This window comes from Empidonax traillii, unplaced genomic scaffold (assembly GCF_003031625.1).
Source record: "Empidonax traillii isolate 1590-97213 ecotype Southwest subspecies unplaced genomic scaffold, ASM303162v1 scaffold691:size399616, whole genome shotgun sequence".
Taxonomy (NCBI): domain Eukaryota; kingdom Metazoa; phylum Chordata; class Aves; order Passeriformes; family Tyrannidae; genus Empidonax; species Empidonax traillii.
The window spans coordinates 202,323-226,985 of record NW_020955884.1 but is presented as its reverse complement, the minus strand read 5'-3'; the positions used below and the strand labels follow the sequence as shown (position 1 = coordinate 226,985).

At 45.0% G+C, this 24,663-nt stretch overlaps 1 long non-coding RNA gene across 1 annotated transcript; it reads left to right on the top strand.

Annotated features, from left to right (window-relative positions):
* Positions 1–463: 463 nt before the first annotated feature.
* Positions 464–24,663, top strand: LOC114065731. Its single transcript, XR_003573040.1, has 3 exons — positions 464–474; positions 6,694–6,699; positions 24,558–24,663. It is a non-coding gene; the product is annotated as an uncharacterized LOC114065731 (long non-coding RNA).

Below are 24,663 nucleotides of genomic sequence, written 5' to 3'. Positions count from 1 at the left end.
GATGGACGGGCAGCCGGTGCCCGAGGGAGCAGGGGGAGATGGACGGGCAGCCGGTGCCCGAGGGAGCAGGGGGAGATGGACGGGCAGCCGGTGCCCAGGTGCCCCAGGCAAGGCAAAGCTGAGGCAAACCTGCACCGCAGCTGGCACCGGGTGATACAAAAATGCCAGACACCGGTGAGTGAGGGGGTTTAGTTGCTATGTGTGGCTGGGGAAGGTATCCCTGGCTCTACCCACGCCCCCCCTCCCCTTCTACCCCCCTTCCAAAGCCATCCTATTATTAAATTTTTGTTAAATTGATCCTTGTCACTGGGGGGTTGTGGTTTAGTTTGGGGTTTTTTGTTCGTTTGGGGTTTGTTTATTTGTTTGTTTTAAGTGAGAGCTGCAGCATCTAGAGTCAAACCACGTTTCTTTCGGCAGTAAGTGAAAAGAGGTGGTGCTGCAGTTCCTGTCTCCATTATTGTGGGGAGTGTGTGTGTGTAAATTGGAGGGCAGAGTGAAACCCCGATTTTCTTTTTAATGTTTCAGTTTATACTTTCAGCTTTGGGGGAAAAGGGATCAGTAAGGCGCGAGGAAGGGTGGTGGTGGTGACTTGTGTTTGTATGTCTCATGCAGACACTGCAGACAACCCATAATGGTGTGAATCAGCTCAAACTGGGCCTATTTAGGCACTGAACATCAGTCATCAGCCCTGCTTTGCTGAGCTGAGACCCTTTTTCTAGCTATTTACATATATATTTATAATATATATTTAATAGTATATATGATTATATATTACAGTGAGGTACTGACAAAGCTGTGGCTGCCCCTGGATACCTGGAAGTGTCCCAGGCCAGGTTGGACGGGGCTTGGAGCAACCTGGGCTGGTGGAAGGTGTCCCTGCCCATGGCAGGGGCTGGCACTGGATGGGCTTTAAGGTCCCTTCCCATGCAAAGCATTCCATGATTCTGTGATTATTTGGAATAGAGCAACAGGAGGGAAAAAAAGTCAGTCTGAGTGAAAAGTACAGAAAAACCTTCTGCGTAATGTGAAGATGGATAGTAAAAGCTGTCCTAGCACACTAAACGTTCCACCCAGTTCTAATTGCATTTTACATATCTTTTCATCTTCCAGTATTCCTGTTCAAGAGTTTGCTTAAAATTAACTACGTTATATAAATTCCAGGGCCATAATTCACAGTGGTGGTTTGAAAAGTTGTGTTTGTTCTTCTCCTTCTTTGTGGAAGGAAAGAGAGGTTGGAGCCCAGGTATGCAGTGAGGAAGAAAAGTGGTCCAGTAGGGCATACAGAAAAAAAAGGAATACACAAAGTGTGTAAACATGTGGAGGGATAGCAGAGCACTTTGGAAATTATATACCCAGAGAAATGTAAATATAACCTAAACCCTAACACCGGAAGCTAGTCATGCCAGCTGCGCTCTTGCTAAGGTTTCCATTATAGCAACATGTTTTCACCTGCTTCTTTTCTGGGCAGAAGTCCTGCATGACCTGTTGTTGCTTGAAGACTAATGTTAGAAAACCTAAGCAAAAATTCCTTTGCTGCTTCTTGAAAGCATTACAGAAAAGTAAAATAAATATACACTTCTACTGTAAAAACACTTTTTTTATGTTCCTTAAAATGCTAATGCAAAAAGCAAAAAACCAGCTGACAGAAAAGATAAAATTGGAACTATGAATGACTGTTTCAGGATCCCAATCATATCCAGAGAAGGCTTATATTTTCTTTTGAAATTGCTCTTTCAGTACCTGGAAATGTTTATTTAATAGCTTCACCCTGCAAGCATCTAAAAGTATTAATTTCATACTTGTGAGTGGTTATTAAGTTCAGTGGGTGTGAGATCACCGTCTAAGTTCTGCTGAACTACTTCATGCTTGGTTTACTGAAGGTGGCATGTCTCGGCTGTCTGGTTGCTGTTGAGACAATTTATAAGCCTCTCAATCAAAGCATTTGCAAAAAAAATTCAAATGCAGCCGCTTTCAAATCTGGGGGTGGCAGACTGCCCGTCTTTGCTATAAAGATTTTGTCACAGTTAAACAGACCTGATGCTACATGGTTTAAAATCACTCCTCTGGAAAATGGTTTCTGATATAATAGTGCAAATAATTTCTGTGTTATGTGCAGCTTTCCTACGGGGACAGCAGGAACATTCTTCATGAAGCTTCCCGAGTTTGCTGCCTGTATGGAAATTCTGTGCCCTGCAGAAGGAGCTCACATGTTTTCGGGAGGCAGGGTTTGCCACAGAGGGACTCTATCAGTAGCAAAGAAGCTTCTTGAAATCTAATTTAATTTGGTTTTCCCCCCTGAATATTTACTTCTGTTGCTAAACAAGTGACAAACTTTACCGTCTTTTACAGGGGGTTAAATGCTGCCGGGTGGTACCTGTGATTCCTGGGAACACCCAGTAACCTGCGCCTTCCTGAGGGGAGCGGGAAGTGAAAGGTAAGAGTGTGTCAGTGGTGCACTTGGATTCCGAGTGACGCGGTGAAAAGGTCGGTGCAAATTGGGCATGTGCGTAATAATGAGTTTGTAGAGATCAGCGATAGGCTAATGACCCGAATTCCAAGAGATGTTTCCAGTGCACACAGAGGGTGTGCACGTGTGTTGGGTTCATGATCTCAGGAGTACAGTAGGAAATATGGACCCTAGAAAGAAAGAAAAAGTGTTAAAGCTACTTTCAATCAGTCTAGTTTTCAGAAAACAGGCAATACACTAAAGTGAAAAGTATAAAAAATTGTGTGAGAGACACAAAATACCCCGAGAAAGCTAAAAGGTGACAAACCAAATTTTACATGTGCTTCACACACTATCACTGCCATTGTTGAGTTTCCCTAGAACAATAAAAGCCCTTTCCTGGTCATTTGCATGAATGTCCCTGGATGGATTATCCAGCAGTGCCTGGTGGGTACCTGTAACCTTGTTGCTGAACTGGTCTGGTCTTGTTTGTTCCGTCAACTGAACACCCGAGTGTTCTCCTCCCTCCCTTCCCACACAGCAGGGTGGGGGCAGAGAGGAAAGAAATCCCAGAGGATTAAAACAGTGCCAGAGCATTAACACTTAGTCGATGACAACTGTTAGGATTAATTCAAGCTGGTTAAATCCCTCTTAGCTAGAATAGGAACCAGCAAACCATCTGGTGGAAAGAGCAGTATGACAGGGCTAAAAAGAAAAGACTGTCTGAGTAGGCAGAGGAAACAAATCTTCTCCCAGACTTCTGGGAACAACTGTGTTTCCTCAGTGTCTGGCCACAGTGCGACACAGTTTTGATTAGTTTAAATAAAGAGTGTGGCAAAATATTGTGTTTGCAGTTCAGAAAAAAAAAAAAATCAGTTTTTAAATTTTCTACAATAATGCACAGCCCTTGTAAAAAAAGACCAATGATGCATTCTGTGAAGAATATACTATCCCATCAAATCTATTTTCCTGTTTTGCTGCCAGACTACTGCATTACTACTGAGTGATCTCTGCAGGTAGATCTTTTCCCTGCTGTTTTCATCTGCCCTTTCCTACTCCTCTCCTTTGAGAAAGGTGTTATGGGATAACCAAAGTGTGTGTGATCACAAAGACAAAGCAGGAGTGACCCTAATTCCCAGCTAAGGTTAGTATCACAGCTCCTGGGGCTGGGAAAGCTGGGCTGGCCTACAAAGACAAGGTGATCAGCCTGGTAAACTGCTTGGAGGTTACCTCTACAGGAATTAAGGGTGTTTGTCTCTGGGGCAGATCAGACAACGTCAATTGGATTGCAGGTGAAGTCTCTCCTCCATGATGTCATTCCCTGATGTTTAAACTAGAAATAAGGTCTTGCTGCTGATGGGTTTAAGCTTGGTTCATTTCTCTTAGTCCCCTTATGAGTAAAGGAACCTGTGAAACCTTATAAGAATTTAATGTACAGCCTCTGTTTCCCGAGATGCTGCCAGTGACTGGTCTGTAATGGCACCTGGCTGGCTGTGAGGGTTGGTGGTGACTCCATGTGCAGGAAGCTTCCAAGTGTGGCCAGTAAATACATTTTTCATTCACTTTGATCTGTTAGTTGTTCCCTTTTGAAATCTAGAAATTCTCTTTTGTTTATCAGTCATGAAATGTAAAAGTGTTTATGCAGCTGATGCTGTTGTTCCACAACAAGGTTTTACTGATTTCCTGATTATACAGAGCTTGTTTGCCTGTGGAAAGTTTTCATCCTGCTGCTCCCCAAATACTGCCAGGGAAAGGAATTTATAAATGCGGCAGGCTGGCCTGTAGTCTGATGTAACAAATGGCTTTGCAAATATAAGCACTGATTTCTTATTTGGTTTCCTGATAGAAGAACACCAGAGCATTGGTTCACGCTCCTCTTTTGAAGGTGGATGTTTTTTTTCTGGTGTGTGAATGGCGGAGTAAATGTGAACAGAGGAGCCCCAAGGCTTTTCTGGTGCTTGAAATGAACCTGTTCTGTGCAGGGCTGGAGGGAAAAAAGGTCAACATGCTTTGAGCCTGTGTGGCTACGATAGAGAACCACCTTTTCTTTAAAAACAGTAGTCCTGTTCTTGAGCCCAGCCGTGCCCTCTGAATGCTGCTGCGCTGGGAGAAACAGTTTCAAAAGACAAGGTTTCAGCACTGCTCAGGAGTTTCATGGAGCCTAAAATAAAGATAAATTGGGAATTTTTGGATCCAGATTTGAAATAAGAGGATCAAAGGACTCAAAATGCCAGCAAAGATAAAAGAGCTTTTTACCCATGTCAGGTCTCAGCACTGACACCGAGGGCTCAGCTGAACCCTGACAATATCAAGCAGGAAGCATCTGTGTGTGCTTATCAGCTCTGTACAACAAAGTCACATGTTTCTGGCCTCAGCCTTATCACAGATAAAGAGTAAGACATCTCAACATCTGTGTGTCAGAGTGTTGGATCTCTCCCAAAATCTAGAGTGACTTGGGTTGTATATTTTAGATCAGTTTATGGGCAGTTTGTCTAACGACATTAAAACTGTGTGAAAGGGTGAAGCCATCCACCCCCTCTTGTTTTGATCCTGATGATAATCCATCAGTCTGGCCAATTGTTCTCACAAAACAGCTGTGCCCTCAGCATGAAGAATAAAAACCAGGAGTGAGTCATCCCAGAGAACCTACAGGAGTCCTGAAGGTAAAAATTATCCTGGAAAACTGAGTCGTGAGAATGCATCTCCACAAAACATCCTGATAAATTAGGAAGTGTACAACAAGGTTCACAATGCTCTCAATAATTGCTTTCCAATTACTAATTATTAATTTCCAGCTACCACTTAGTGTGATGCTCCCAAAATAACAGCTCAGGGCAGTACAGTAAATGCAATACAGTTTTTGGGTAAAAGTCCATTAAATTATTTAGGGGGTTAAATTTTACTCTGATTTTAGCCATTGTAAGCATAGACAGGCCATGGGTGGCCCACTGCCTTGACTCCAGTAGGGACCAGAAGGGGATGGATGCCGACAAAAAAGTAAAAATAGGGTTTATATCATACCTTTCCCTCCTCCTTTCTTCCTCTGCCTACTCCCTTGTGGTCTCCAAACCATTTTTTCAGGCCAGGCTGATGGGATTTGCCAGTTTTATAATCCCAGCTGCAGCTCTGTGCCAAGCACTTGTCCAGTTGCCTTGTAAGCTCCTCCTGTAAACTTTTCACTTATTAAAAATGGAAAAGGCAACAAATGGAAGGGACAACAAAGGTGCAGGACAACATCCATGGGTGGTTTGACTGAGGAGAAATCAAGCTCCTAGTAGAGCTGTAAACCCTTCACCAAGGGATGCTGCAGATGCACAGCATTTACAGGGGTTTGAACGAGTGCTTTGGGAAGAATCACAGAGCAAGCCAGGTTGGAAAAGACCTCTGAGATCATCACGTGCAACCCTTGATCCAGCCCCACCCTGGTTCCCAGCCCATGGCACTGATGCCACATCCAGTCTCACCTCAAACCCCTCCACCTCCTTGGTTTGTTCAGAACCCAGCAGCACCAGTGCACCAGATAAACAGCTGATTTTTATTCACCTCCAGGTTAGTCAAGAACACAAACCCATCTGAAACAGCCCCTTTCAGTCCAGTCTTCTCTGTGCTGCATTTTCCGCTCAGTCAATCCTCATATGGAAGTTGTTTCATGCATTTCATCATCTTCACTGCTCTCTTTTGACCCTTTTCCACTTTTAATGTTCTGTGTTTCACCAAAGCTTCCCGGAGTACTCAGTGTGAGAGGACCATGGATGTGTGTAATGGCACAATCTCCTTTTCTGTTTCATGCTGTATTGCTGTTGTAACAACTCCTGGGACCTTTTTTTTTGGCAGCTGATGATTTTGTGAAAGTCTTCATCTAAGCCCTGGTTCTTGCTGTGCCTGTTTCCCTGTAGCTGTTCAAAATGTTCATCTAATAATTCCTAACCTAACAAAAACCATTTCCATTACAACTGTTTACAAGCATATGCATGCTGAGTTTAATTGGCTTTAATGATTTGAGTGATTTCAATCTGCATCTTTAGACATCTGAATATCTTTTTTACATTTGGCCCGAAATTATGTTGTGGCAGTTTGGGGTCACCATAATCATAAGTGTGTAACACAGTGTGTTAAACAGAGCTGTGCCATCTGCAATCCCACAGGCTTTGGAATGGACAATCAGTGAGATACCTTCCAGTTACTGATAATATGTGCATACACTAATGGTTAATAACAGACCACCTTTCTGTGAAGAAAAGCATGAGGATCCCGTTCCTTGAGGAGACTGAAGAACAGAAGCTTTCAAGGACCACAACAATGAGGATCCAGTCTGGAGTATGAGTGTACTTCCTTATATTCTTCCCAACCCTACCTATAGCTGGCAAAAGTAATCAAACAATAATTTACAAAGATATTTTATAGAGAAAAAAATACAATTACATATCTGGACTTACTGTGTGGCAAGAACATCACTCTTCCCCCCCCACACACACTTTATTCTTTCACTTCCTTTATTTCCAGTGATCTAATTCCCTGAACTTTTATTCTAGATCTGATTTACAGATTGTTCTCCAAATCTTGTGGTGCTTTGTTCTTTACCAGATTGATATTGTTAAACCCGGTAGCAAAATCTCTTGAGAAGATGGAAAAAAATTCAGGGCAAGCCAGCTCAAATTAATTTCATTGCCTGGAGCACAGTGTTCTTAAGGATGTAAATAATTTAATGTTTAGAATATCTTTGGGATCTTCACAGTTTGTCAGTCTCTATTAGAATACTCTCATGGAGAAGTTCTCAAGACTTTAATAGGGGTGAAACAGGAAGACATTTCCCAAAGTGCGAGTGCACAGTAATTACAGTACTTGGAGTACCCCCCTCCCCCTTTTTTTTAATATAATTACTTTTAGGATCATGTTGGTTTTATTTTTCAGCATGTTTGTTTTTACCTCCTTGCTCAAGACCAGAGAAGCAGCAACATTTTTGAGTTTTAGAGTTGGATCCTAATTCCCTCCAGCATTTGTAGCCACAGGCACCCCATGAAGTTCTTTAGGACTACAGAGTAGGAGAAAATTAAAGGAAAATTACACAGCAGCTGCTGTTTTGATGTTGTCTGTTGGCCAAGGTACCTTCCTGAGCTCTGTGTGGAAATCTGGCACAGGGAGCAGGATTTGGGGACAGACTTTTTAGTGGGGCCTGTAGCAATAGGACAAGGGGTGAGGGTTTTAAACTGAGAGTGTCAGTTTAGATTAGAAGGAAGAAGCTGTTTTACAATGAGGCTGTTAAGGCCCTGGCACAGGGTGCCCAGAGAAGCTGTGGCTGCCCCTGGATCCCTGGAAGTGTCCCAGGCCAGGTTGGTTGGGAATTGGAGCAACCTGGGCTGGTGGGAGGTGTCCCTGCCCAGGGCAGGGGGTGGGACTGGATGAGCTTTGAGGTCCCTTCCAACCCAAACTGTTTTATGATTCCATGATTTGTGCTATTTCTTTGGGTAGCCTCTTTATTTCATTCTAGAAACATATCAAAAAATACAAAAAAGACAAAAACCTCCAAAGTTCTATGGGCAACAGTTTTGATGCAGCTGAGGAAATGGTGGGATGAATGATTACAAATGGAGAATCCCAATGAGGTTTCCCTTCTCCCTTCCCACTTTTGCTTTTTTGAGGTTCTGCCTTTCTTTCTGTGCAAGAATCAGCACCTGAGATTGGTGGCAACAATTCTGTGTTTTTGTGTCCTGAGAATAGTAGCAAAAACTCAAAATTTGGAGAGTTTTCATATTCCTACTGGCCTAAACTTGTATAATGTCAGCTGAGGGCACAGTTAAAAAAGGTTGCAGAGGGTGGGACTGAACTGGGCCTTGTCTGTGGTGCTTCAGTGGGGGTAAATTTTGGTGCTTCCTGCTGCATTTGTGTTCCACATTTGTAATACATGATGAACAATGCTCCTGCTGCTTACAGGAGCATTGTATTTGTTATCTAATCTGTATGTCAAGCACTTTGAGAAGCCAAAATATCACCTACCTGTTCCACACAAGTGCTGTTGTGAGAGCTGGCCATGGCATCAATTTAAATTCTGATCCTGTGCTCTGTGTGAGTCATTGACAGTTCCCCACAGCCTGGAGCATTAAAGAGCCATTACCAGGGTAATTTTGATTAGTCCCCTATCAGGGTCTAGGATTGCTTTCTATAGTGAGAGTCTATATTTGATTTCCAAATACCCATTCCTGTAATTCCCTGGAAATGCTGATATTGCCAAGAACTCAGTACTTTGTGCCTGAAGTATCTCAGTAAGGTGATTAAGGAATTGGAGTTTGCCTGCTTTTGTCTGAGGCAAAGTTCTGGCAGTGACTGCTGTACCTGCAAGAAAGGGCCAGTTGGCAGGTTGAACTCATGTCAGAGCAGCGAGGAGTGTTAACCAAACGTGTTGATTTTCCAGAGCCACGTGGCTAAAATCTGTCTCTGAGGGTTTGCTTTGAAACCTTCCTTCAAAGCATTCCTTAGGTTGGCAGAAGAGGTGCCCTTTAAAATAGACATTAGAGCTGCCTCCTGCCTGGCTGATTGTCCAGGAGGAAGGGCTGCAGCACACTGGATGCTTCACACCTTGTCCTCTGAGCTTCAGGGGAGCTGGGGCTGTGAGACTCAGGGTCAGGATGCACGTCAGAACCAATGCACCTCCTGCCGGGAGGGCCAAAACACTGGCAAATCTGAGGGGAAAGTCCTGAAAAGAATGCTTTAAAAATAGAACCAGCAAAATTCAGCTTCCCCAGAGGACTTGTGGACCAGGGGAAAGGTGCTGCTCTCTCCAGACACAGAAGAGAAAGGCAGTGGCAGTGACTCTTCCAGGCTCTGCTTGCTGGCCTGCATGTTAACATTTATTTTTGCGCTCTGTTACAGTCACTGTTCAGAATAGGAGATATCCACTCCTCCTCTGGGCTGCCCAGTAATAACTGGCCATGTGAGTGTCTCAATGACAGTTTGGGATGAGGTTTGATCAGTGAGCATTCCGTCTCTAGACAGAATTAGTTGATGGTGTCCCTGTGCTGGTCATGAAGTTTGTTCCTCAGACAATACTGAATTTAGCATCCTAGTGTGGGTTTGCATTTCCTCTGGTGACATTTTCATTAGGAGTGCTGTAATGAGCAGCCTTCCAGTGCCTAAAGGGGCTCCAAGAGGGCCTGGAGGGACAGAACAATGGGGAATGGCTTCCCACTGCCAGAGGGCAGGGGTAGATGGGATACTAGGGAAGAATTCTCCCTGTGAGGGTGGGGAGGCCCTGGCACAGAGAAGCTGTGGCTGCCCCATCCCTGGGAGTGTCCAAGGCCAGGTTGGAGCAACCTGGGCTAGTGGAAGGGGTGGAATGAGATGAGCTTTAAGGTCCCTTTCAACCCAAACCATTCCATGATTCCATGATTTCATGAATGTCAGCCTCTTTTGATCCAAATATACATTTGCAATCTCAGTGCTGTTTTTAAGCTTTTTCCCCTAGTCTCTTCTGGAAGAAAATGCCTCTTATTCCACACAGAACTGCTTGGAAATGCCCCTTTTATTGACAGCAGGATTGGTGATGGACTCTCGCCTTGGTCAGTGTAGTGAGGGAACACATGGTAAGAACAGTTTCCGTTTGGAAATGTTGTGGAAGCTGACCAGAGCTCTTCTCCCGAGGTTCCCTCATGAGTCTGAGTTGTTATTCTCCCCCGAAGCTGCCCATCCAGACTGGTACTCAGCTGCTGTCTGGGCTGTCCTAAGTGTGTTCAGGTTGGCTCTGTGCTGTGCCGCACATGTGGGCAGGATGGAGTGTTCTCAGGACCTGTCTCCCTTGGGTGTTGGAGAAAACAGCCAAAGGAACAAATGCATGTGGAGTCCTCCACCAGTGTTGCTGTGGCAGGGTCAGTGAAGCTGATGGAGACTGGCTTTTTGTGTCCCCACTTCTCTTCTTGTTCCCGTGTGTGCCTTGCCAGATACAGGTTCTGTTCGTGTCCAGCTGTCCGTGCTGGTTTGCTGCTGCTGCCTCTGAATCAATAAACCACTCTGGGGCTTTCTGGGCCTCTGTTTCCTGGGGTGCTGTGGGGCTTGGAGATCCCATTCCCTCAGGAGCTGGACTGGAAGCTCTTGCAGAGCATGGAATGAGCCCTAACGGGCTGTGTTAAGTGACAGTGTTCCATAAAGTACATAATACCATGCACAGACGGCTCATTTGGATGATTAAAGTCTAATTTGACCAAAATGCAGCACTTTTTCCCCATGTGCCATTACAATTAAACAACAGTTACAATTAAATGGATGTCATGTTAATACAAGGATTTTATAACCACAGAAACAAATGGAAGAGATCCACAATATATTTTAAAAATCACAGAATCACTGATTTCATTTCATACTCTTGCAGTGATTTTCATTTTTTATTCATTTATAAATCAATATTTCCTAGTAACAGGTTAAGCAACTTGCCATTTGCCTTTCTTCCCTTAGAGTCTCTGCTTAAATGCTTGTATCTTAAAAGACTGGAGTGCAAGGGACGCATAGGTATCCACATCACTGTTATTTCCTACTAAATTATCAACGGTTACCTGAGAAATGGTCAACACAGATAAACCTCTCCTTGGAATACTGTCTCTCACTGTTTAATGTTGGATGGTCCATAAGGCAATCCATCTACGTCCTGAGGACCTCACTGCCACCGTCCAAGCGTGCTTGGCCCCGGCAGATGAACCTCAGGATTAAAGGGTGGGCTCAGTTCCGCACACACTGTGTCTCACCTAAAAAATCCAATGCGCAGGCTGGAAGGTGTAAAGACCTTCCCCGGTTCTTCGTTCGCGAAGAGACTGGCCATAAAAAAAAAAATGTTGGATGGTTAGAAAGAGTGAGCTGACTTGGCCCCTCCCGAGCTTCCCTGATGGGTTTAAACCTGCCTTTTGTAAGACTGTAGGCCCAGATGTGCACTGGGGTTTGTTTGCTTGCCATGCTTCTCTGAGTTCCTCCGAGCACCCCTCGTCAGACACAGCTCCAGGTAAATGCTCAACTATCCATTACTGTCCCTCAATCAGCAGCAAAGTGTTTGTGTTTTGGTTTCGTGTTCTGTAGCCCAGTAGGGGCTAAAGCTCAGTGATTTTCCCAGTGCCTTCCTTTCCTTTTCAGTCCCTGGTGTTTGATGTGAACACACAAGAACAGATTGGGCGATTCACTGTTGTTCGTGTAAAACTAAAGACGAGATCTTTGGGAAATATTCAGGATTAAATGTCAGATTTTCCTATTTTTCATGTTCATAAGACTGTTAAGGAGAAGGAGGGGACAGGGCCAAAGCAAATAAAAAGGCAAATGAAAGAAAGTGCTGACTGGATCAAGCACTTCCTTCAACTGCACTGTCTCCCCAAAATTTCTGAAGATCTGGATGTGTCTATTGATCCTTCTTTCTGTGCTAGTGTTTCCAGCATGGATAAGCATAGGAAGGGAAGAACCCCACCAGTAGCACCTACTGCTCCCAGCAGTTTGGATGGCATTACTGGGAGCTCTGAGTCTCCCTGGAGCCCAGCTCTTGCAGTGTAACATTAATGTGAGTAGAGAAGGGAGAGCAAATCAATGGCCTGGCTAAGAAAATTAATCCTTGCCCATGTTTCCAAGGCAACACAGATAAGGAAAGGAGTAACTGCCATGCTTAGAAAATGAGCTGGTCGTATTCAAGGGGAAAACTGCCCTGGGAAATTCCAAAAGATATTCCAGCAATCAAATAATTTCTAGCAAAGGGGTTGCCAGTCATCCTTTTAAACCCCACTGTAACTGTCCACATAGAGAAGAATGAACACAGTGAAACCTGGGTGGGAAAGTCACTCTGAAGCAAGTCAGAAAATGAATTTACCACAAGGATTCTCTCAACCATGCCTTGAGTAGTTTGATTCTGGCACAGAGGAAGGTCTCAGATTTACTATGAGCAAGGGCTGAGTCCTCATGGGAATTTAGCAGCACTCAGTAGAACATCAGTTCTGGTTCAGTATATCCTTACTATACAGAGACAGTTCAAATGTCTGGTAAAATATTTGTCTTTTGGCAGGTTTGCAGTATTTTAGGATCTAATTTAAACAAATACCAAAAGGTTGGAGGAGAGGATATTTTTGTTGTTGCTTAATCTTTACCTCAGTAATAAGGGTCCTGCCAAGGGTCCTACTTATTTAGTTTGTATACACACATATATGCATAAAAACTACATATTTTATATACATATATATTTTAAACAGTATTAAGCTAATGTGTTTGCAAAGCCTGGTCAGTCAGTAGAGGTACCAAAAGCTGCTAGAAATGTTGCCATTAATGGCAGTGGAGCTCCTGTAAGCATTTCACCATTTAAATCCCACTGGCAAGGTCTTGATGACCTGTATTTTAAGATAATCTCACGATTTGTGTTTGTTTGATTGTTTTTAACATTTCCTAGAGTATTGTTAGTCATGATTAATATTTTTCCTATGATTTGGAAGCTTTAAAGAAAACATTTTGAACTTTTATTGTGCCTTATGGAGTAAGGTGAGAGGATTTATTGTGTGTATTCTCTTCTTGGGCATTGCAGATTGTGGCTAAATGCCTCTGACAAATCTGTTTTCCTCAGCACAAGGATGAATGAAGAATTCTTGGTGGAAGCTCTTACTCTCCTGTGTGGATTTTTATGATAAAATAGCTCTTTGAAAGTGAATTGGATGGTCTTATGTTCATAAATCCATTGTTAACATTATTTTTCTTGTGTTCCTCCATTTTTCCTTGGCTTCCCTCTCCTTTCTTTTATTTTTCTGGATGAGGCTCACAAGGTGATGTTTTGGGTCCCTCTCATATTTTCCTTTGCATGTTTTCCTTTTGACATCATTACTCTGACAGCTTTGGAAAGACAGCTGGAGAAGGATGTTTTGGGAAAAGAGAGGGAAGTGCAGAAGTGGCAAACTGAACTTTTCATTATCTTTGAGGGCAAGAAACCTAATTTTATGCAAAACGTAGTGACTTTTGCGATGCCTGGGACCCTGCTTTTCTGTTGGAAGGCTTTCAGCTGCAGAACCTCCCAAAACTGCTTCGGTGGTCGCCATCACATCTTCTCCCTCCCCTTTGGCAGCTGGGCTGCCTTCCCAGCCCTGATTTTCCATCTCCTCGGTCATCAGTGACTTAGTGGGGCTAATGGAGCCTGTGGAGCTCACAGGATTACTGGGAGCTGACCTTATTCCAGCCCCCTTCTCCAGCTCCTTTAGTGCTCTCCCTGCAGCTGACAGGGCTGCCCTGCTCTCCTGCCTGGGCCAGGGTGGTGAGGAAATGCTTTGGGGGATGGAGATCCCCTTGCCAGGGGTAAATACAGGATTGGGTCTTGCGTGCTCGCACTTGCCAAGTGTCTTTACTAATGGATATGGATTTTCAGGTGCAATAGTGGTTGGTGGGTGACAGCCTGGCTTGGGGGTGGGTGTTTGTTTCTAATTAAATAGAAATCCCATCTGTAATGGGATTATGGTATTTGCCAAGAGTGCCTGGGGGCTTTTAGAGCATTGACTTTCTGACATCAGTGAAAATGGGAAATGGGATCCTGGCTTGTTGTTGTGCATGGAAAATGTCTGAGTAATTGAGTTTTTAATGTACTGGGCTTGTTGTTGTTAATTAGCTGGGATAGATGGTGGATATGGGCAGGGTGGGTAAGAAGAAATTCTCTTCTGTGAGGGTGGGCAGGCCCTGGCACAGGGTGCCCAGAGAAGCTGTGGCTGCCCCATCCCTGGAAGTGTCCCAGGCCAGGTTGGACGGGGCTTGGAGCAACCTGGGCTGGTGGAAGGTGTCCCTGCCCAGGGCAGGGGTGGAATGAGAGGAGCTTTAAGGTCCCTTCAAACCCAGGCCATTTTATTATTCTATGTATAGGAAGGAAGAGAGAGAGAGGGGAAGAGAATGAAAGAGAAGAGCAGAGAGAGAGAAAAAAATAGGCATGGAAGTACAGGAAAGGAAGACTAAGCAGGGAGAAATGCCTTGTGCATTCCCTGGCATGCTGGAGGCCTGGGCAGAGGGAGGGAATCCCTCAGCCAGCAGTGCCGTGCCTGACAAGGAGCCTCCCAAACATTGCTCTTTGATCCCCAGCAAGGCAACAGATCTGAGGGCTCAGATGACCTCACCTGACCCGGTGATGCAGCTGCTTTTGCAAAGCTCAGAGCTCAGGGATCAAATGAGACTCCACCCGTGCAAAGTGCTCCCGAACGACGGCAGGGCAGGGCTGCTGCTGCACTGAGCTGACGTGTTGTGAGGCCCCTGGTAAGCAGGTGTCACTCTGGTTCAGCAGGGATCAGCATGAGGTGGGTTTAGGCAGGTGCTTGAAGCACATGTCACGCACAGGAAGGTGCTAGGAGGTGTATCTGGGTGGTTCTGGCACTGTGTATTTTGGCAAATCAGCTCCACATCACAACGAGGAATCCTCATGTGTAAAACAGCCACTCCTTCTGCCTCCTGGCACCCAAACCCCAGAAGTATTTGCCAGTCCTGTAAAACATCCCAGTGGGGCTTATAACCATGGCATTTGGCCTTTCCCTGGGCAAACGGAGCTGTGGAGATCCGACTGGATTCCAAGAGGTGTAGTTTGACCTCATGCTCCAAGGCACCTGTTCTGCAGAGAAGAGCCTGGTGGAGGGAATCACCAGCCAAGTGCTCATGGAAGTAGCTTTATTTGAAAGAGTATGATGTATCTGCTCTGCTCAGCATCAGTAAGACCTTAACTGGAGTCCTGGTCCAGCTCTGGATGCTGCATTTCAGGAAAGACATGGGCTGCTTGGGGAGCGCTGGGAGGGAAGCAGTGAGGGTGGTCAGAGATGTGAGAAATAGAGCTCTTAGGGAAAGACTGAAACAGCCCCAGTTCTCTCAGGTTAAAAGGAACTGAAGGAAGGAGGGTGGGACATAAATCTGAAGGCTTTCAAAAAAGTGCTGCAAAAAAAGAAAGGAAAACACTATGTCCTCTGTGTCCACAGTGAACAAGACAGGAAAGAAAAAGACTCTGATGACATTAAGGAGATTTGGGTTGGTTGTGGAAAAACTCTTCTAGCAGTAAATGTAGTTAAGTGTTGGGGGAAATCCTCAAATTACACAGGGAGCATGTGCAATACCATGAGAGGATTTCAAGACTAAGTTTGACAAACAACTGGAAGCAATTGTAGTGACAGAACTGACTCTGTGGGTCACAGGGTAGATCTCTTTAGGGTCCTGGGTTTTGACCTTTGCTCTTTGACCTACTTTTAATTCTGTCAAGCTAACTTTGGGTTTTGATCCTGCCCTTCAGGACGACCTTTTTAGAATTAACCTTCCTTCTTGTCCTGTATTTGTTTGTGCAGGAGTTTTCAAGGGATTAAATGTTGGCTGAGGGGCACGTTACCCCACATTTCCTTTCCCTTTACTTTTTAAAGACAGTGGTGTATTTGCTGAACACACTGCAGATCGAATCCTGCTTTACAAGTTTAGCTGAACAGCCCATATGGAAAGGACACAACACACATTGGTCTGGACTGGAGAGGCTGTGGAGTGATCTCTGTAAAAGAAGGGAATGGTTCAGAAAGGTTCTGGATGGGACTGAGGTGAGCCCAAGAGTGCAGGAATGTTGGAACTGCGCAGCGGTTGTACACACTGCTGGGGCAAAGCCAGCAAATCTTGGGCTGCTTTCTGTCCTGCTGTAAATATTGAAAAGGAAATATGAGTGTTTACATGTTCTGGGAGTGGATCTGGCACTTTCCAGAGAGCAGTCTTGCTTCAGACTGAAAACAAATGCCAGGGAGGAGGGGCAGGGTTTAGCTGTCCTGACTATGGAACAAGTGACCTTTGCAGAGGACAGGTCCCTGCCTGCCTTGTTTCCCCGGGCAGGTATCCCACTCCATAGGGGCTGTCTGCTCAGCTCTGTGTCAACAAGAGCCAGCCACTGCTCCCTGGAACCCTGCCAGCAGGGCCTTCACCCAGGCAGGGCAGGAGCTCCTGCCTTGCAACTCCTGCCTTCTCTTTCCAAACACATTTTTGTGAGCTTGCTCATTTTGTGGCCAGGTTGACATCAGGATGTGGGTCACTCAGATTGATTTCAGGTGGTTAAAAACATCAACACAAGCAGAGGGAGTAGGTGAAGTGTGAGGCTGAGGGAACACTGTGCAGCCTCGAGGAGGGGCCCAGAATGCACCATTCCCACAGTGACTCCCCACAACTGTTTGTGCTGTTTATCTACTGTACACAAAACAGGTGGTGGGAGAAGCACAGTTCAAGTAGGAGATCCAGTTTATTTAGCACTCTGGATTTTTCCCATTTATCAGATGTTCAGGACACTTTGAAAGTAGCTAACAACAAACTGGCTAAAGACATGGAAATGCAGGATTTCCATCCGCCTCTCTACCTAGTTGTGGAATAGCTTCTATAAAATAAAATTAACTGGCTAGTGGCTAAGGGAAGTCCTTCCAATTAACAAAAGGAACCAGATTTCTGCATAGTCCACATTCAAGACAGAAATATTCCACCTGGGATAATCTATAATAGGTGTGGCAGGAACAAACTTCTGATGTACTCTGAGGATTCTGTGCTCGTATTTCCCCTTGCATTTGTGTAGCTCTATTTATGCTTATTCACTTGATTTAATAACACTGCTATAACATGGAGGTGTTTTAAGGGGTTTATTATACATGTTTTTTATGCCTGGCTTCTTCTCCCTGGAGTACAAGCACCTCAGGCCAACCTAGGCAGCCTTTCCCCCCGAGGTGTGTGGGGACTGCTTGGTTCTGGCTGCCAGGCTGCCAAAAAGAAGCAATTTCCAAATGTCATGGAAACCTCCTGCTGTTCCTGACCAGGGAGATGATTCTGTGTGCCCCTGCTGCCTGGCATGTCCTCTGCCTCCCTCCCCTCCTGTCCCCTCCCCTCCCCTCCCCTCCCCTCCTGCAGCCAAACTGCCTCTCCTGGGTACCTCCCACTGCTCAGGATGGCAGGGAGGGAGGTGGCCCCTCCACACCATTTTTGCAGTATCACGTGCACATTAGTAAATCCACCGGCACAGACAAAGCAGTTCCCACTGGGGTCAAAGATTCCATCAGCTGCCAGCTGCCTGAAGAGCCAAGGAGCATTTTTGGGTCTGTCACTCTGTAGTGGAGTGTTCTAGTACCCATTTTGTGGGAGCCAAAGTTGACTGTGGGTACCTCTGTCTGTAGAAAGCTCTTGGACAAGAGACCCATGTTCGGTCATGCCTGAAAGCCCTCTGGGGGAAGCAGGGACTGGATTCAGCCTGGCCAGAAAACTCAGGTGGGGCACAGCCAGACCTGCTGCTCCAGAGGGGTCTGGGCCAGGCTCAGTCAGAACAGTCTCTTACCATGAGCGCTCAGGGGGTTTTTAGTCTGACCAACTGCTGGCAGCGTATTTTGTATGGAAACAGTGCCATGGCTCACTGGGCCTGCTCTGGAGTGACCTTCAATATGTAAACCAAACCTGGATTGTACTTTGAATGCTCCAAAGGAGGTCACCGAGACTGCAGTGGATTAAAAATTTACTTTTGTCAAAGGCATGACACGTTATATGGAGCCACATAAGGCAGACAGACAAAGTGCACGAGGCTTCCAGGCTGCTGAAATACAGCAATATTTGTTGGGATAAAGGAAAGCAACTCAGAAAACTTTTTTTTTTTCCATGAAGGGAAGTGAACCGTTGCAAAAATATAGATTTAATTAGTTATATAAAGACACTGCTTTTACTACTTAAGTACAAATCTAAAGCAAACTAAGGCTTACAGAGGAAATACCTTAATTTGCAGAGGAAGCCTCTACCATGGTGCTGGTTTTAGCTGTTATGGAAATGCTCTGGGTAGTAAATCTAACTTAACATCACCTGTGGAAAGGTTTTCTTCACTGTTTCTCTTTCTGAGACACCTCCTTTAAAACCCTGCACTTGTAGTAAAAGGGTGGAATAAACTTGGATGTAGATCTGAAGTCAATATGAAACACCCCCCCCCCCCCGACTTAAATTCCCCGTGGAGCCTTATCTCAACCTTTCAGGGTTTTTATCTGTCTCTGAAGAGCTTGATAAAGTGAGCAAAGCACAGGGCACCCCTGATCAGACCCTTTTCTATTTTTAAAAAGTAAATGGAAAGAAACAAAGGGATGTGAGGGGGGGGGGGTTAGATCTGACCACATTGTCTTCTCAGAGGAAGAACAAATACTCAGAGTTCAGACAAATGTTTGCAGGTTTATTTTAGTGGCCTAAATGAAACTCAAATTCCAAACAACCAGCCCTAATTTATTACACTTATATAATACGGCGAAGGCTTTTTCTCACAGCAAATGTTTTGTTATGTTGATATAAATGACAGTGTTGGTCCCAGAAGGAAAATATTTCTGGAGTCTGATGGTTTCTTCTAGAACAGTGCACTGCAGTCTCTCTGGGGTTTACTCTGCTGATATGCCAGACTGGTTCTGGGGAGAAATTATTACTTTAGCTGAAGCACAACTCCAGAAAAATAGTCTATGAACAGTTCTGAACTGCTGTTGGGTGAATTTAAACACCACTGCTGAGGGAGGGAGGGAAAGAACATTGTGATCCATTGTCCACCAACCACACTGAGCTGAAAGGATACAAACAACACAGATTCTGGGGACATTTGTTGTCCTGCTCCTCTCCCCTCCTCCTGCAGTTTTCAGAGAAACTCGGACTCTGAAGATGCTGCTGCTGATCTCTTCCATGAGAGCTTTTCATTTGGAATTGCATTTTCCTAACTAGAAATACAAGCAACCCAAATTAGAAAGCAATAATTTAACATTTAAAGCCTTGGGGGTTCATGAAATGATTGGGTTTGTCCCAGTAAGACCTTTCTGGTTTGCTGTTGATGATTTATTTTATTGTGGATTGCGGCGTTAATAATTCACAAGGTTACCTGGCAAAGGGAATAGACGGTTCAATTGAATATTTTAGGAAAATACCAAAACAAATCAGCAGAGAGACTTTGATACACAAGGTAATTGATCCATCTGCTGAAGGTGACCCCAAACAAATGGCTCAGGTTAAATTGCAGGAGCTCAGATATTTGCCCAACTGCTTGAGCAGACTCACAGTATGGAGGGGAGTCCCCCTGAACCCACGCAGAGGGCTGGGGGTTGGATCACAATTACAGCTTTTAACACCTCAAGAAACAAACCCAAACCCTGGCTCAGGCTGCCCAGGGAGTGGTGGAGTCCCCATCCCTGGAAGTGTTCAGAAGACGTGTGGATGTGGCACCTGAGGACATGGTGTAGTGGCGACCGTGATGGTCATGCTGGGTTCATGGCTGGGCTTGATCTGAAAGGTCTTTTTCCACCTTAACAATTCTATAATTCTGTGATGCTCTTAAATTGCAATCAACTCCCACGTAGATTGGAAGGGAAACTCCTGAATGCTCCTTTTTCACTTTTTGCAGCCTTGTCCTGTGGCATTGATGAAATTTCCCAAGGGACTGTGTTCATTTTAGGGTTCATAGTGGTTTGTGTAAACATAAGTCATGATTTCTGGTCTTATCACTAAAATCCACCTGGAATTTCTTTCCCTCCCAAAGCATTAAAAAGCCCTGGATTCTCGTGTACATCTCCCTCATTCTGACGCTACATCTCAGTTTTACTACTAAACCCACTGTTTCACTGCTCACCAGTCACAAATGGGGAGGTTGTGGCTATGTGAAACTCTGATGTAGAGTCCAAGCTGTTTAGCAAGTGGCTCTTTTTGAAAACAAAAGGAAATAAAATCAGGATCTGAGCATCACAACACAATGACAACCAGCTATGGCATCAAGCTATGGATCCCATCTGGTCAGAGGACAAGTAAACACAAACCCCACTTCTGTTGTGCCTTTTTCATGCTGCATACTGAAAATTATAGACACCACTGAACTAAGGTTGTGGTAGTGATCTCTTGAATATACTGCTATAGAACTCACTAAAACAGTGCAAGATTGGAGCGAGGCTACAAAGTCAGGATGAGTCTGAAATGGGACTTTGCTATGGTGAGACATTACTGGATGTATTATAAGATATTATTACTAGAGAATCAGGATAGGATTGAAATGAAATGAGAAAAGGAGACTTTTTGGTCATTTATATAGTAAAAGCTTTCAAGCCTTGTGCCTGGTGGGTTCCTACACTTGTGATGAGATCATTTGGCACTGGAATCTTGTATCAAGCAGCTCAGGAGAAACAGCAACATACTGGCATTGCCTGAATTAAGTGAGAGACTGGGTCTGTAGCAGCATCGGTTACACTGACATATATCAGTGTCTGAACTCTGACCCTTCGGAGGGGTGCCCTGAAAGCAGAGTTAACCCCCGTCCAGCACAAGCTGTTCCTGCAGCAGCATTACCTTACGGTGCCAAATCGAGCCTCAGGTCACTGTTCCAATCCCTGGGACTGCAAGGAAATAACTGCAAACCTAGGCAAACCGAACAGAGAGCCCAGAGAAAACACTGGATTTATTAGTAGCATTTCAGTTGAAAGGGTACTTTACAAAGGGCAAAATAATTAAGATAATTGTAGAGACCTTGGAGGACTTTTTCTGGACTGATGTCCAGCCCTAATTCCTGCAAGCCCTTGACCACGTAAATAATCCACACCAGGAGCGTCACCTGACGTCAGGAAATGATTTGCAGGGAAAGGATTACTCACATGACTAAGGGTTTGCACATTTACTTTAATCAGGCTCTCTCTTTTTTTTTTTTTTTTTTTTTTTTATTTTCAAATATCAGGAGTAACTTCCTCAGTTGCCACACCCATTTTGTTCAAAATAGCAGGTGAAATCCATATTTATATGCTTTTATTATATAATTTAATAATATGTATATATTTATCCAAATTTATGGTGTGTTCTAATTCTGTGTGATTATAACAGCTATTAACACTATTATATAAAACCACACAGTCACAGAGACACCTGTAAAAGGCCCCAGGTGCTCTCAAAATTCTGGATGTAGCAAAACTGATATTTTGTTGAACAAAAGTTTATTTATACTTTATTTATAAACTTTATTTATACTTATATTTATAAGTATATATATATACTTACATACTATATTTATTTAAAACTTTATTTATACTTTCCCCCTTCCCCCCAACTAATTGCAATTCATACATATAAAATCAAGAGAACTCAAGTGTAGCTGGACAGAACAAATGAGAGTGATCTCATATTGATACCTAAGATCTACTACTAAGGAAGAGGAAATTACAAAGTGGACCAATTTTGGTATTAATTTTAAATCAGGAGCCAGAGAAAGCCTTGTTAAAGTTTGCAACATAACTCTTGAGTGACCTTGTTCCCAGGAATTCCTTCTCCCGTGGGCAGCTGCCTGATGCTGGGCTGGGAGCACTGAGATGGGAACAGTGTGAGCTGAGGAGGGATGTTTGGCTGGCTGAGACGGTCGTTCTGGTTGGGAGAAAGGGGCCTGGGGCTTCCTTTTAGTTTGTGGGAAACAGGCTCCAAGCAGGAGAAAGTGAATATGGGATATCTGGGTTCTTGAGGGGTTGTACACACAACAGGGCGTGAAGAACTGGTGCTACAGGATGTTCTGAGATGGAATGCATGTGTCAGTACTGAAGAGCTTAATTCTTAAAGACAAAATTAAACAGCCCACAAACAGGTTCAGAAGTACCTGGGGAAACACGAATCTCTGGAGAGGCTCAGGTGTGTGGGCACCTTGAAGGCACCAAAATCAACCTGCAACACTGCCAGGATAGGTGACAGGAGAAGAAGAAATTGTTCTTTATTCAGAGAGCAGCAAACCAGTCAGAGTGATTTTACCTTTGGCACTTCAAGACTGCACTACATAAAACTGTTGCAGGGGAGAGCAGTCTTTGGAAAACACCCAAAATGTGGCTGTTCCAATGCACAGGCATCCCCCCTGGAGCAGTGTGACCACAGGAACCTTGTGCCTTGCACCGAGTTCTGTCAGACTTCAGGTGCTCTGGATGATCCCCGAGACCCTCCTGGACCTGCCACCAGTGTGAGGATGGACATGATCCTGCTGGCAGCTCACGGGTCATTTATGTCTTTGTCCAATAACCTCCTCTTTGCCTTTTACAAATTGTCCCTCAAAAGTTTGTTTTGGCCTGCCTGGATGTTTTATTTTTGGTTTGTGTTTTACCTTCAGCCTGCCAGAGTTTGCAGTGCTTCCTGCTGTCTTCATTTGACCAATATTGTAGTCTTTCCAAACACGTGAGGTGGGAATCGTGCAAACAGGAGTTTCTGTTGATTTTCTTTCCTCCTTGTCTTGGTTTAACCTTTCTGCATAGTGGAGACCAGAAAGGGAAAGAAAGGTCCATTGAAGCCTTCCTAGTTTTCTTTTCAAACAACCTGTAGCACATCAAATATGCTGCAAAGCCCTTCAGAAGCATTAAGTTTCCTTTGAAAACAAAAGAGAAAATACAGACTGTCAGTGTGTCATCTTCTTCTTGATGGTTAAAATCAGGAGCTCAGAACTTCTGGATACTTCATTATCTTTGATGGCTACTCTGCTAGTATCATATTTTAAATCAAAATAAAAATGCTTCTCTAGCAGGAAATGAGTTTTCTTATCAGGCCAGACAGGTAAACTTTCCTGCTTTTAACATGGGTGTGCAAATCCCTGCTTAAACTCAAGGGGGAAAGAAACCGAGGGAGGTCAGACCAAGGTGATCCAAAGAACTATTTTATAAGTCTCTGTGGAAGGAATTGCTGTGACCTGTGAAGCAAGACAGCCTTTGGGTTCAGAACAAGGAGAGAGCTCTCAAAGTGGCTGCTTTGAGTAACTGGGGAGACTGCAGTAGTTACAGAGAGCCCCAGCTCCTGTGTTAAGCTCAGGATGGCTGCTCTTTGCAGCAGCATGCACGTTTTCCTTCTTCCTGTTCTTCAGTCCAGAAATTTGGTCAGTGAGTAGGGATTTGGTTTTTCCTTAGTTTTGTGCTCCCGTAGAAAAGCTTGTACTGGATTCCACCATGGGTTTTATGTTTGGGATGTTTTTCCCAGCTGAACCTTAGCTCAAATAAAAATAACAGCTGTTTCGTCTTGGAAACAGGTTCAGCTTCTAGAAAATTAGCAAACCAAAACCAACCAATCCTTGCAGCAGAGATGTTCCTCACTGGAAGAAAGCCAGGTCAGCTGCTCTGCACCAGCATCCAGCACTCTGTGCCACTCTGTTATAGCTTCGCCGCAATTTTCCACTTTCCATGGCTGTTCTTACCGATCCCAGTTGTTCACTGGCATCATTTGCTGCCATTCCCTTCCTTTGTTCAGGTAATTCTCCTTATGAGGAGGAGGATTAGTTTTTTCCAGCCTTTGTTGGCGGCGGGGCTTTGAACTTTCATGCATTCGAAGTGAGTGCAGTGAAGGGTTGAGGGGCTGTGCCAGAGCCCAGACAGTGCTGCTGGCGGTGACCACTCTGTGTTTGAATACAAACCTTTAAGTGGTTTATTGGGCCTAAAAAATAGCTAATGTCTTTGCCAAGCATTGTGGTGCAAACTGTTGTGTGTGCCCAGTCATCCTTATGCTGGAAAAACCTTGGGAAACGAGGCAGAGTTGCTGTGTCTCAGCAGCCAGAACCTCCCGCTGTCTCTCCTGAAGAGCCCCTGGGACGGTCTGCTGTCAGTGCTCCTGCCTGTGGTCTCAGTGCTCTGCCTCTGCTGTCAGTGCTCCTGCCTCGGGCCTGCTCAAGGGAAGAGACGTGGCCAGATGGTTTAGCTGGCACTTATGGTGGACACCCCGGCTGTCCATGGGTGTCCTGCTGCTTCCTGCCTTGGGCTGTGCAGGGACTCCTCGTGGGCTGGAGCTCACCTGTGTGCTGGCTGGGACTCCTCCCAGCCTCTGGGACAGAGCCAGGGGCCCTGCAGGTTCCCAGCTGGCAGGCACCTCCCTGCCCTTTGACCAGGAGTGCTTGGTCCGGGAACTGCAATGCCTCCTGCAGCCCTCCCAGTGCACTGGGGTAGGGGAGAGGAGAAGCCATCGCTGTCTCTTCTCACAGGATGGGCTAGGTTGGGAGGAACCTTAAAGCCCATGCAGTCCCACTCGTGCCGTGGGCAGGGACACCTTCCCTGTGGCCAGTGGCTCCAAGCCCTGGCCAGCCTGTTCTCCTGCAGTGAGGACCATTTCAGGAGGTGTCTGTGCTGTGCCCAGACTGTCCCCTCTCAGGCTGCCTTTGCCCCTCACACAGGCAGGGATCAGCTGAGCCTGGGCTGGACCTGGACCTTCACCTTTCCAGGGCTCGATAACAAAGCTCAACCACCTTGGAGAGATTGCAAGTTACACCAATTCCTGCC